The following is a 14,355-nucleotide window of genomic DNA, read 5'->3' as shown; positions in this document are numbered from 1 at the left end:
TGATTATAATCAACCTGGATTGAAAGCCTAGGTCATAGCTTTTTTCACTTTTGGGACCTTTTGATGCACCTTTGTTCTATCAGTTCCACATGGTTTTCAGCACTGGCACATAGACTGCCTTACATCATAGAGAGCTGCACTTTTGTGGTAGGACAGGTGAATTGCCAACAGAACTTGCATGATTGGGCAGGTACTACTGTGCATCTGAAAAATGATATTACTGGCACCATGCAGATACCAAGGTTTACACCAAGGAACTGTGTGTGCAATTGTTTGACCTGGCACAACTATTTCACTAATCCTGCTTACAACTTTTCACTCTAGATCTAGATCTGCTTAAAGGATCATACATTACCTTAAAGGTCATAATCATTCTGTAAGACATTTAAATTTAATTATGATGTTTAAACATGTTTTGTATGGCAAGAGGTACACTGTTAAAAAGCCTGAGTGCATTTCATACCAAAATTGTATGCATTGCATACTGAGTTGCTACACTAGAAGGTATGAAACAGATCTGCATGCATTACATACTAAAAATGTTAGCATATCACACTAACATATTGGTATGAAATATCATACCCTGTGAGCATACCATGACGCCATAGCTCAGAGATATGCGCCTCTTATATGGGAAGATAAGCGCCTCTTATATGGAGCGTTTATGAATAGGCGCATACAAAAGCATTGGATGCGAGATGGGTTTGGGAGCTTGTTAGAAACTCTCGAGGGAAAGAGGTTGAAGGATCATGACGAGTCGAGTAAACTGAAGCACAGAGTGAGTTCTTAGTATTTGATAAGCAACGGTTTCAGGAAACCATAGATTACAATTATAACTCCCGTGACAAGTGTGGGTTAAATAAACTCTGGTTCGGTTCTAAGCCTTGTTCCAAGCTCCTTTATATGTTGTGTAACTGTTATAGAGTTGATAATGAATACCATCTGTCTCATACCCCGACCCAGCTGGGCCATTTTCAGTCAACCAGCTTTGGCATCCAATGAAAGTTTGGCTGAATCTTAGTCAATCGAATTTAAATTTGATCCGTGTTGACTAACTTCATGTATGCCTCTACAATGAAACTGCATTGCTTTGGTCGCTCCAAATAAATTCTCTGTTCCAGTCCACTGCCTGCATCCGTGTCACTAATAATATTATAATTCTTCCGTTTTTTCTTGCATACTGAACAGTTTCAATTTTATAATGTGTCAGTGTGCATTGAGTCTCTACAAATTTACATTTTGTTCTACCTGCAACTTAATTTTATGCTGGCTATGTTCAGGAAAAGCTACCGATTTTATAATGGAAATGGACTGCTCGCTTGCATAAATGTATGCCCAGTGGAGGACGGCAAACAGAGTCTTTATTTAGAGTGGCCTTGTGTTTGGAGCAGTCATGCACTTTTGTAATATAAGTACATCTTAGCAATGGTGTAACTAGCCATTCAGCCCTTGGTAGCCACTGAAGTACTGCAGGTGAGTGTTAATGATACACCGGTTTCTGTCTAGTTACAGTACAGGGTAACTGTATGCAATCTTTTAAAACTGCATGTTGGCTATTTGCTACATTAATATAACTTGCTATTCTACTCTACGGCTTTCATTATACAAACAGGAGCTAGCTGGAGTTGGCTATAATAATTATTTACATATGCCTATAGGTAGACCCATTTAGATGCTAATAATGGTCCAGCCATTTAGTCAAATAAAATCAGTCCGGCTAGACCAGTTTGATATCCAAATTTGGTCCAGCTAATTACCTACATTCAAAACACTTGATTAACCAGATTGTTTTTCATGTAATAGAACTATGGACCAGTAACCTCAAAAGCAAGTCAGCAGATGTATACAGATATAGTTATTGTTTATGGGTTCATATATAGTGGTATTGAAATTTTAGATTAATCCTAAGATACACTGTACATGCTCAATTAACGTTCTCACAACTAAGCAAGTGCATGGTTGTACTGTCACCTAATGATATAACTCACTGATAAACTTTGTCAATGGCCTACCTTTACTACATTAATATAGATTTCAATGATAGCTGTGACTAGGGTATGTGTGCACGGTAGTATCAGGTGGAGGAGACTGTTCACACAGTGATATGGGTAACCATTTTAAATGATATTAAATCAGAATATGCTAGATAATATTGTACAGTGTGTGTGTGTGTGTAGGTGAGACTTCGGGTGCCTACACCTTCACTTGTGGGATATGGTACAGCCTCCTGCAGGGTTACTAGTCCTAGGATTTGCCTGCACTGACTCCTGTGCTTGTTCACTGGGTAGGCATGACCATACTAGCAAGACAGCTGAAGGCTTTGCTTTTTGTTTGCTTTTGTGTGTGTCCAGGGTTAGTTCTAGAAATGTTGCTCACCTGGTTTCAAGTTCTGAAATACAGGGAGTAGTTGCTTTGCTTATTTAGGTGTATATTTTCATGTATGGTTAGCTACTGTTTGACACACGTATGCATGACGACTGCTCTGTTGAAATGTATGATTGTTATTTTAGAGTAGCTATGCATATGTTGATTTTATCTGAATAATATGGTTCAGCGGCATCGACTCTACCTGATTAAATGGTTACAGACCCAAGGTATATTCAGTATCCTTGGAGAATGACTGTCGAGATTTCAGTTTAGATGGTGTCTCTGTGATCACATCGGTGAACTGATCCAGGAGACTGGAGGCTTACAAGTCCTCGTAGTTTCTACTTATGGAAATAAACTATCAAAAGTTAGTTTATATGCAAATAAACTTGTTTATATTATATTATATTGGTACGGAGAGTAAATTGAAGACAAAAGAGGAACTCTAGATCTGTAAAGACAGTTAGAATGCCTGTAGACACTGACAATGGTATTGTCAATAGTCAGGTAACTAAGAACTTTGTAACAGTCACAATGCATTTCTGCTTCTATTGCTTCATCAGGTGACAACGTTCTTAGGGTGGAAAATAAGAACAGATTGCATAGAGCTGTATGCAAATGTTGGAGTGGGTACAAATAAAGTTATTTCTTACCTCATGACATGTTATACTTTTCCTATAGTAATATAACTGCTGTGCTGACGTCATACCCACAGGAATAAGCTCCTCTTATCTGGAACATTTATGCCGGAATAGGCACTTGCAAGAGCGTCAGCATCAGGGTCTGGGGGAGAAATACTCGAAGGAGTAAGGCTTAGAGACTGAAGGATCATGAAGAAACGAGTTGACTAAATTGTGCTGGTATAGTAACAGGGTGAGTTTTTAGTATTCGATATCCGCGTAGAGAAAGTATATGGTAAAACCGAGGGTCACAAGTGGGATTAATAACCTATACATAAACAAAGATTCTAAGCCTTGCCTTTAATACAGGCCTTCATCTAGGAAATGACTCAAGGTGGGGGGATAACCATGAGTGGGCAATAATTAAAGATCCACGTGTTCATCCCTATGCACACTCCACCTAGGATGTATCTTACACTCTCAGGTGCATTGTTGTGTGCCTGAAGATGACCATGCCACTCCAGAAATTTTAGGCTTTCTTAAATTGCCTCTGGTGCATTCTTGAGTACCGTACGCAAGGAAATTTTGACGTCAAAAAATTTGACGAATTTAGACTTCAGCAGATTTGACGAATAAAATGTTGACGAAAATGAAGAAATTGTAGGCAAAACCTGTACTTTTAAGGGCGCTTATAAATATTTGACGAATTTAAATTTGACGAATTAAACTGATTCACGTCAAAATTTCCTTGCATACGGTATCTCAGAGTGAAGAAAATTTTGTATTTTTGTTTCAAATTGCTTATGGTGCATTCTCAATTATCTGAGAATAACATGCCATATTTAGACTCAAATTACTTGTGGTTGATTCTCAGGTACATGAGAATGCAAGGCCACTCCAGGACATTTTTGCATTTTAAACTCTCATAGGTGGCTTCTTGTGCATTCTCAGGTACCACATGTCTGCCATGAAATTTTTGTATTTTAGACTCTCGGATTGCTTCTGATGCATTGTTAAAAATTTAATGGGGTGAGAGTTTGTCAAGGGATGGCGGCAATGAAGTCCTGGTTTATATGTTGTGTGTTAAACTGTTTAGAGTGGTTATAAAGATTTTTTAAAATAGGTGTTTGCTAACATTGGTTCCTAGAGGGCGAAGTCTGCAAATATACATGGAAACAGTAGAGACAGTTAGAAGGAAGAGACTGGTAAGTTGTTTGAATTTGAATTGATTGCTGCAATAAAAATTTAGATCTGGGACAAAAATTGTTCCAGCTGGGTCATTTTCAGTCAAACCAAATTTGGTCAGAACTCTGGCATTCAAAATATTATTGATCACTGACCAAAACTGTGGACCTATCTTAGTCAACCAATTTTGTGTTGGCTAATTTTGGACAGGTGAAGCAGCTTAGAAATTGTGTATGCATACTTGGTCAGTGACCCCTCACTTTCATTTATTGTATGAGTTCCCTCATTTTGACTCCCTTAGGTCTTGCCATCCTTGCTTAAATCAACTAGTTATTAACCTGTTGGTAACTACTAAAATACCCATGTTTTATTGTTAGTATATCACCATAAAAATCAAGCAGTAAACTAACAGATAGGAACGTTTTGGTTACTGATGATTTACTTGCAGTAAACCAACTAGTAAATCAACAGAAGGGTACAGTAAAACATGGTAAAACAGCCTTCTTCAAGCAGTGACCATGAATGTTAATGATATACCATGGCCAGTTGATATCTAGTTACAATAACTGTAGCTATGGGGTACCGTATGCAAGGAAATGTTGTTTGACAAATTCATACTTCGTTAGATTTGAATTACAAAAATCAAGAAATTGTAGATAAAAGCATGTACTTTTTAAAACACTTATGGATATTTGACATTTAATTTTGACGAATTAAACCAATTCGTCAAATTTTTCTTAGATCAGAATTTCCTTGCATACAACGACTGTATGCGTGCTTGTAGCACTGTGCATTGACTATTTGCTCAACCATGGACTGAAGCAATGCTGCATTACATATGCAAGAGCTATAGTATGTTCACATTGAGCTGAACCCTCAAAAACATTTAATAACTCACAGATGCAATTACACACGATCTTGAAATTTGGCTCATTTGTAGTACTACTTGACCCGTTAAAAATATTTCAAAATCTTTTTGTTCAAATGTTTGACATAATATTTACAGCCAATCAAAATTTTCACAATACATTTCCTATGGGGAAGCCATATAAGTACAGTGTCCATTGCAGCCCTTTCCCGAACTTGTAGTGGAGCCAAACCATACGTGTCTGTTGTTGACACCTTTGCTGTTACCAATAATTATCTGGTTGGCTGAAATGTTAACTCTGTTGAGAAAAAATCCACTTTTAATTTTTAGCTGTTTTTCAGGGTTCAGCTCAACGTGAACATACTATAGTTGTTGACCAATTATAAAATTTGCATATGCTTAGACCATCAGTTTAGAATGCTAATAAATAATAATGGTTCAGCCAGAATAAATTTTGTTGAATGTAATCAGTCTGACAATGACTTGATCTGTCAAAATGACAGACCAACATGCAACATGGTTGGCCACTGGTACATGATACGTAGTAACAGTTTACATATATAGTGTATTTTTAAATGCCTATTTTGATAGGTGATAATGTCAGACCATTTTTAATTTGGTCAGTCATTGCGACTTTTGGGTTGGAAAAATGACAGATGACAGGCTGTTATTTTGAGCTCAACCAGTTAATTTAGTCTGGCTAGACCAGTTTACCTGGACTTTTTTTTGTCTGTTTGTTTCTGTGGCAGTGTGTCATGCACGCACGCATGCACGCACCACACATGCAGGTGTGTGTGTGTGTGTAGTGTGTGTACTGTGTGTCCAGGACTAGAAATTTGCTCACTGGTTTTGAGGTCTGAAATACAAGACCAGTTCTTTACCCATTCATACATACTGTATATTGGGAGAATAATTCATGGCAGAAAACATCCACAAATTGTCTATCCTTTCCTTGTCTGTGAGAAAATGTTTGCAAATTATTGTGTGAAGTAATTTACGGATTGGGCACACACCTACAACTAGTAAATCATGGATGCATACTTGATTGTTAAGGGAGGGCTGTGATGTGTTGCATAGATGGCTGTTTTTAAGCAGAGAAGCAGGTAACATTCGCAATATAAATGGGCAATCAGCCTGGGGGCACATCACAGTGAAATATCCCATTTCTCTTGCATGATTATATAGCACTGGTTTCTTTCTTACACTGTCACCTTACGTAACTACTGTCACTGAAGTTTATATCTCTGTTCAAATTGTGTCATGTTGTGCCTGACTGTAGTGTCACGCATACATAGCAGTTTAGCAAGTAGCTACAACAAATCTTTAATAGTATCATCCACTCATGCATTCATTATGCTTGTCACTATGTCAGTACTGCATGAACTAAGGTGTGAATCATATGGTGAAGGTTGGAGATTAGTACAAAGGCTTTTTTGGGAAAGAGGGGGGCATTTTTGTCAATTTAAAAACCTTTCATGAATGCATCTAAAATCGCAAATTCACAAACGTTATCTTCCGCGAATGATTCCCATTATACAGTATTATTTCCATGCATGGTTAACCACCATTTAACACCCATACTAGCACTTACGTAGCATGACAAATGTTTTGTTGAAAAGTATGACTGCTCTATTAGAGTAGCTATTTGGATATTTTGATGGTAAAATTATTTTTAGAAACTGTGGAAACACTCATTAAACATTTTTTGTGTGTATTATGTGGTGTTGTGCATGCAGAGTGAAAGCTATCTCATTTGATAGGAGCTGACACTGGATCATCGTCAACCAGTTGAAACAGTGATACAAAAGATGTATCTTGTTCTTGTATAACTTTGTATGAACTGTACTGTTTGCAATATTATTTCAGTATGGAGATAACAATAGAATACGTAGCTTTCAGTTTTGGTATCTTGTTGAGGCAAAGTTTCCCCGACCTGTGGTCAGTGTTTTTATGGATGTACTTGGACCATACGGGCTTTATGTATGATGCTGGCAACTGGCCCAACTAATGTGTACTCAACATACAGCAACTCTGTACACAGGTCTAAGTGAGGGATATTCTCTGAATCCCTTTCAACAACCATACGAAACTAAAAACTGTTTTCTCAAGGTGTTCAGTCTTTTATCAATGTGCTGTGTTGTGTGTAGTACTCATGAACTTTTTGGTTGTGTACACATACTGTGCAGATAACCACACAAATACAAATACATTGTCCACGAAAGTTAACTATATATGTTAAAATTGTGAAAATGAAATAAATGTATTGCAGTGTATATACATAGAGGTTTTGCAGTACACATTCCTTAGCCATGTATGCACTGACTAGTGGATTGAGGATTCTACATTGATTTTTAAAAGCACAAAGCGAGAAGTTTTACTGGGATATGCTAAAAAGCCATTGTAACAAGTGGCTATCTCTAGCAAATACGTATAATATTGACATGTAGCTATGAATTTTGTAATGTATTGTGGGTTTTGGTATGTACATTCACCCACAATGTCTGCGCACATATTATGTGAACATTCCCTGCAAAACCTCTAACGTGCATGTTATTTCCTACCAATACAACTGGAAGACGAAACACAAATAAAATCTGCACTATACATAATTCCTCCCATGTTTGGTAATAAGCTGATCGTTCACCAGAGTAGTATATATTCATTGCTGCGAATTTGCTGGATATGCACAAGCAAGTGCAAGGAGAGTAATTCTATTGTGTTAGTGTACTATAGCTATATTCCTGGACCAAGAATAATTAATGTTGGTCATTTCATTCTATGTGAATCACTACAGGATATTTGTATGTAACATGGGATTACGTTAGTTGACTAAAACACGTTGAGAACAATTTTTGATGTATACTGTCCAATGGTTTCATTGCACAGTGACAGATAAAAGGTAATGTTGGCCTATAGCCAAATGTAGTCTTGCATCCCATACAGTTTGTGTGGTAATAAACCATCTGGTCATTGTTGTACATTCTGTGACCACTGCCCATGCAAATGTTGGCAGACCCACTGTGCACTATATGATGACAAATATTCTTCACATTCTAAATGCAACAAACTATATAGTTAACAGTCTGTTTGTACAAAGTTTGAAAATGCCATGGGAATACTTGATTTCCCCACACAGAGCTCTCAAAAGTGCTGGCAAAGGAATATTATGGTATGTAGTATAAAAGTAAAAGCCACTTAGTATAAAAGTAATAGAACAGCGCACATATTATATGGTTATTAATATGCAATAAAAGTGTTTCTGTGAAAAAAGTAGGGCCATAGCTGTAGCCACTTATGATTATGAATACTGAAGAGTACAGTTATAACTGATATATTCGGGGAGGTTACAAATCACAAAATAAGAATTATATTATAGTTACCTAAAAATGTTTCCAGAGATTGAGATTCTATAGTGTCAATCAGTAGGTTATTCCAATCACAGGTAGATCTGGGGTAGTAGCTGAATTTATTAGTGATTTGTTCTAGTAAAAGGTATCTCAAAATGGAGAGAGTGGGTTTGGAACCACGTGGTAGCGAGTAAGCCAGGTTGGGATCCAGCTATAAGTAGTACCATTAGGCCACTTCAACTAAATCTTTGTTCTCGGGCGAAATTCAGCCAAATAAAGGTCGGTAAAATAAAAATAGGCTATTTTGCTAGCTGAAGAGTGATATTGCGAGTCAAGCGGTGGCTAAGCTACATTACGGTTGCTGTATCACTTGTGAGTAGGTTACGGTTGCTGTATCACTTGTGAGTAGGCAGCTATATGTTGAGATACTTAGTGTTACTTACTTTTTAAGAGCTTAAAGATAAATTTGCAACTCTTTCGTGGCGTTATCACTCTTTGCAAGGTGATCACGTGATTAACATAATTATTTTATGCTGAAAAATATAGGGTCGGTCGGGCCCGAGAAACAAAAGATTTAGTTGAAGTGGCCTTATCTCAGTTTGGTCAGTAAAGCAAATTTCTTCCAAATCTCAAATAACTAAACTTTCACAATTTATTGTATCATGAATAATACAATCTACTGGAGGACGTGACATTGAATTTACAGGTTTTTACAATTGATTTTGTCCCATTTGCAATAGAGTTTGTCACTTTTGCAGAATTCTCTTTTGCTATTGATTTTATCATCCTTAACAAGATTGGCAGCTGCAGTAAACACGAAAACAAGATTATAGCAAGTGCTTGACAATTTTGTTAAAGCACAACTGTTGTAAACAACTCTTTAATTCTTCTTATAGCTTTTTTAACAGCTTTGCCATTTTTGCTTAACCATTGGTGATGGGTGTGGTCACTCGCCAACAAACTAATTAACTTGAAGGCCTTTGGTATCTAGTGTCTCAAGTGGTATTCTCTATGGTAAAATGATCCACCTTGTGATAAGCGGCTAGTTTACTGCAGACGATGCAATTATGATGAATTCTTGTGCAAAAGTGACAAAATGTAATGTAAAAGCGATGAATTCAATCACACATATACATGCTTCACACATGAAATATCACATCAGATCAATAAAAGTGTTCATGACCCCCTGACCACTCAAAATCTCCAGGCCCTGACCCTGTACTGTCACTACAAAACGTGGGTTGGCTTGGCTGTATATGAAACTGTTTTGTTGCTGGCTTGGTGTTGCAGAAACACACAACCTTGGACCTTACAATTAGGATAATTCACTAGTTTTTCACTTTAATCCATAAAGAAACATTGTGAAAATAATAGATGTGATTCAGACTTCCGGACGTATGAATTTTTGTAACTTGACTTCGGAGACTGTGTAAAGAAACAGTGAAGGATGGAAGCAAGAGTTCATAACATTATGAACTCTTGATAGATGCTTGTCAGTATTATATATAAACATATAAACAAAGATTATCCAGCACTATATTTTGAGAAAAGTCAGTGACTAAGTACGCTTTAGTCGCCAAAAAGATTTCAGTCAAATGTGAATTTCGTCCCACCAGCCCGAATTAAGCTACAATACTCCTCAGACAATAATATTATGGGTATGTTATAGTGTTTAAAGACATACTTGTTCAGTGGCCAATTTGCAGTGGTGGTTTTCGAGATGCTAATAGAGCACCCCATGTTTTATACATCCATAGTGACCACCTAAGTTCTGTAAAACATCATGGCTATTGACGGACGTGAGTTTAAATGTAATGGCTTTCTGTAAATATGTGTTTCCAGATTCTTCTGAAACCTCTATATAAAATAGTGATCAAGAAGGAAAAATATTGATGATCACAGTTCATTACTCCAGTTGAAAGTGCATCACCCATCATCAACTGGCAGTGTGGAAGTGACTACCAATTGCAGAGTGACCTCAATCTGATGATGCAAACTTTCAACATGAGTACTGTATATCTACCTGGAATAAAAGCAGCATAGTGGCGGTAGTCCGCCACAAACTTGGCAGCGAGTGATTGTCTGGTAGCTCAGGTAGCTAGCCGACTCAGTTTATTTTTGCGTAGGCGCCTCAAGTGATGGTGAAGTGACTCTACATTGACAAGGAATCGTACAGTAGATAAGATTTCACATACTTGGAATCACAACTAACCTTGCTGTACTCACATGATTCGATGTTCCATCCCGTGTTCCATTTAATTGTCACCATCCCTATAACACTCACGTGAGGATGCTATCGACAGCTGCAATTTGTTAGCAACCGTTTGGACATACGACGTTGAGTCGAATATTCACAAACGGAGGTTGTTGAGTAGGGCTGTACTTAAAGTTGTCGGAGCTGGTGGTGCATGGTGTAGGCCGGTGTTGGACTGAGCTGCCGCAACTGGGTTGAACCATACCAGACTATTCGGTTTGTTTCATTATACTGATAATAATTTCTTGCTTGACTAAACTTTTTAGCAGGCGGCTACATACTGCAGTCGACCATGAACTGTACGAAGGCGCTCCGCAGGCTCCTGTGCCGGCGGGTCAGGGGGCCGGTTCAATTAACTGCCATTCTCTCAGTTCCGGCGGCCGGGGTTTACATACTAGCACTGATAACAGGTTGGTAACTATGTTACTTGCAGTAGCTTTTAGTTTTTATATAGGTATGCTGACAGAAAAGTGTTGACAGAAGTGACAGGTCAGGATGAAGTGACACCAGGTACGGACAATACAAAGGTGTTATCATGTCACATATCATATCCTTTCTAGCAAACAGCAATTAGTTCTAGTGACATGGATTGAAATACTGCTATATAGTCAGGATGGCCAGACCACCAAACATGGTAAGATTATGGAATGCTATGATTTATCAATCATTTTTTCTTCCCAGAACACCGATTTGTAAATGTATAAGACCAGTCTTATGCTATTAAGACACAACTGATTCAATAACAACAGGTATTATACCGTACAATTCTTATATTAAAATTCATAATCTATAATAATTGACAGAATTACTATACATTGCTTCTGAAAGAGATTTCAACCATGCATGGTAAGTACATTGTTTCTTGGCTTCATCTGTTCACAATGCATACCATAATGCCATAGAAACAACTGCAGAAATAGAAGATAGTGATAGCCGTATGCAGTTCCCATGGATGTCATTCATCTTAGATGTTCAGATATGCAGTGTCGAAACCTAGAACAATAAATATAATTAGCAATATTTTGAAATATGTATTTGTAATTGTAAATGGATGTTAATCATACCAAAAAAACAGTCTGCATTACATACAATGGCTAGAATGGTTATAATAATGCATTATGGATGTAGATCATACCGGGAATACAGTGTGCATTACGTACTATTGGTAGAATGGTCAGTAATGCACACAACAAATGGAATGCTCGGTGTGAGGAAGCATATCATCTGCAGTTTGGTGTGATATGCAACCAACTGTTTTAACAGTGTATAGCTATGTGTCACTATGAAATTGTGCTACGTATATGTACACCAACTATCATGTACTAGGTATTGCCTTAGTAGTTTAACTAACCCTGCATGTTCATTATTTCACTATAATGTAGTGGCATAAGGATCATGTACTTTAAAGCACTATCAACATGCATGCTACACAGCAATATAGGACCCTGATTCTTATGCTTGGTTCCCAATGTATTATTATGTCACATTAGTTGTCCTGCAGGTACCAGTACTCTTTACAGCACATTGGAGAAGGCACTGGTTTAAGACTTACTAAATAATTGAGCTGCATTCCTATCAACACCACAGACAAACAACTTTTACTTTTTAATAATTTTAGTATACTTGCAGGACCGGATGGCAAAAGAAAACCTCACGTTTTTAAAAAAGTAGCATCACCACTGATGCATGCTACATAGCTACATACGTAGCATTTAATGCTTGGTCTCTGTTTCTGGCAGTTATACATTTAATGTACTGTCCTGCATGTAGGGTAAGCACAAATGCTAGTGTTTGATAAATTTCCTCAGACCACATCTTTACTTTCTTAGAGACATAGCTTCGGTAAATGATCTGGTTCCAGTTTCAGCACCCAGGTGATGCTGACCCTCATAAGATATGTGCTATTGAGCAGTGTTCAGCGAGCATAATTGAGTTGAACTGGCTTCACTATAAGGCAAGTTTTAGTGACATTTGCATAGATGAAGCTATAAGCCAAAAGATGTTTCCACCAATATATGTCCACCTGCAGTGGCATAACCAGCATACCACAGCTGTGAAACATCCATTGAAAAGAATGTATTAAGGGAGTAATGGCCATAGCAAGAGGATCCACTTTGTGTTGTGCCTTCAACTATCTCCCCTTCTCCAGTAAAAAATAGTCTAGTAGGCATCCCATAGGTGTTCTTAAGAATAGTTGCAAATGATGGACACAAAATCGAAGTGTTATGCAGGGCACTTTGACGATTAACCTGGTTGAAGTCATTATTGGCATCAACCAGTAAAACAGCATCTGCGCTCTCATGTGCAAATGTATATCTCGTGGCATGGATGGCAACCTCTGCTCCAGCATCATGGCCAGCATCATGGCCAGCACAAGTCTCTAGTACACCGGCAGCCAACTGAATGGCAGTGTGAATACCATAACAAATGGCTTTAGCTACAGTTCTCCTATATAGGGCTTTTGGATGACATTACCAGGGCTAACAGTACTTTAAAATGACAGGTTGAGCTCAATTGCAGGGCTTTGACTATGATCACCAGGGCTCTAGTCTCCAGTCCTGGTGTGGCTATGCGACTGCCTGTGTACACAGATGTCATGCTACAGTGACTATAAGCAGTGATACAGAATTACTGAAGGACGAACATAACCCACTATGCCAGGAATATGCTTCCACGCCAGATGGAGCAGCAGCACCTTGGGTATGAAAAGTTTCCAATTTAACCATATAATTATGCAGTTAGCTAAATGGTCAAATTAAATAGGGTCAATTCATAGGATGGTACATCAGCATTATCTATTGATGTTTTGAGAGCAAACCTGTTAAACATTTTTTTGATCAAACTTTCTCAGACACTTTGATAAACAAAACCCATGCAGTTTTCATGCTGTATGTCCTTGCTTTAGATATAATTAACTCCCACACTCCCTTAGCTATATAGCTGACCGTACTAGCATACCAGTTGCAGTATACAATCATTATACTTTTTGGAATTGTATAATATGCATGTACATACTGTATAACTGCAGCAAAATCTTTAATAAATAATTTATCAGATGACCAAGAGATTCAGGAAGTGCATGCCATTGATCTCCTTGCAGGGAGGATGTTTGTCTGTCCTTCACTGACTGCAAGTAAAGTCCAGTCATAAATGATATCTTCTCTTCATAACCCACTTTTGCACAGTAAAAACAAACTAGTGAAGATCACTACTAATTTCTGCCACAATACTCACTATTTTTGTGTAGTGACCTTCACTACTCTTTTGTAGTGACGTTCACTACTTTTGTAGTGACCTTCACTACTCTTTTGTAGTGACTTTCACTACTCTTTTGTAGTGACCCTCACTACATAGTACTGAGTGAACGTCACTACATGGTAGTGATGTTCACTACAAAAGTAGTAGTGAACGTCACTACACAAAAATAGCGAGTATTGTGGCAGAAATTAGTAGTGATCTTCACTACATTTAGTAGTGACCTTCACTAGTTTGTTTTTGTGTATATATATACATGGCAACCAGCTAGGGTGCCGAACTCAAAAGCATTAACCTGTGCACGGTGCTTGGCAGTGTTGCCATGTTGTGAATAAAGTTTATACTCTTTGTCTTGTTTGTGAACCTGAAACAATCTATGAACTTTTGGCAATCTTAACTGAGCTACAACCTATTAGCTATTTCTTTTTTTTTGCTCTTTTAGCTAGCTAATAGTGCCCT

The 14,355-nt window shown here is 37.7% G+C and overlaps 2 long non-coding RNA genes across 5 annotated transcripts; both read left to right on the top strand.

Moving 5' to 3' along the window:
• The first annotated feature begins 441 nt into the window (after positions 1-441).
• On the top strand, positions 442-6,925 carry LOC136239040 (uncharacterized). Of its 2 annotated transcripts, none has more exons than XR_010693325.1 (7): positions 442-778; positions 2,555-2,594; positions 2,641-2,874; positions 2,931-2,993; positions 3,049-3,240; positions 4,111-4,192; positions 6,801-6,925. It is a non-coding gene; the product is annotated as an uncharacterized lncRNA (long non-coding RNA). The 2 variants fall into 2 exon arrangements; XR_010693324.1 differs by having other exon boundaries at positions 2,511-2,594.
• A 3,324-nt stretch (positions 6,926-10,249) lies between these two features.
• Positions 10,250-11,732, top strand: LOC136239234 (uncharacterized). 3 transcript variants are annotated; one of them, XR_010693385.1, is made up of 7 exons: positions 10,250-10,857; positions 10,911-11,051; positions 11,096-11,151; positions 11,202-11,275; positions 11,323-11,390; positions 11,445-11,487; positions 11,544-11,732. It is a non-coding gene; the product is annotated as an uncharacterized lncRNA (long non-coding RNA). The 3 variants fall into 3 exon arrangements; XR_010693384.1 differs by having other exon boundaries at positions 10,908-11,051; XR_010693383.1 differs by having other exon boundaries at positions 10,252-11,051.
• The last annotated feature ends 2,623 nt before the right edge of the window (positions 11,733-14,355 follow it).

The sequence above is a fragment of the Dysidea avara genome, chromosome 11, assembly GCF_963678975.1.
Source record: "Dysidea avara chromosome 11, odDysAvar1.4, whole genome shotgun sequence".
Taxonomy (NCBI): domain Eukaryota; kingdom Metazoa; phylum Porifera; class Demospongiae; order Dictyoceratida; family Dysideidae; genus Dysidea; species Dysidea avara.
Note: the sequence above shows the minus strand (reverse complement) of the source record. Positions and strands in the feature narration are given on the sequence as shown.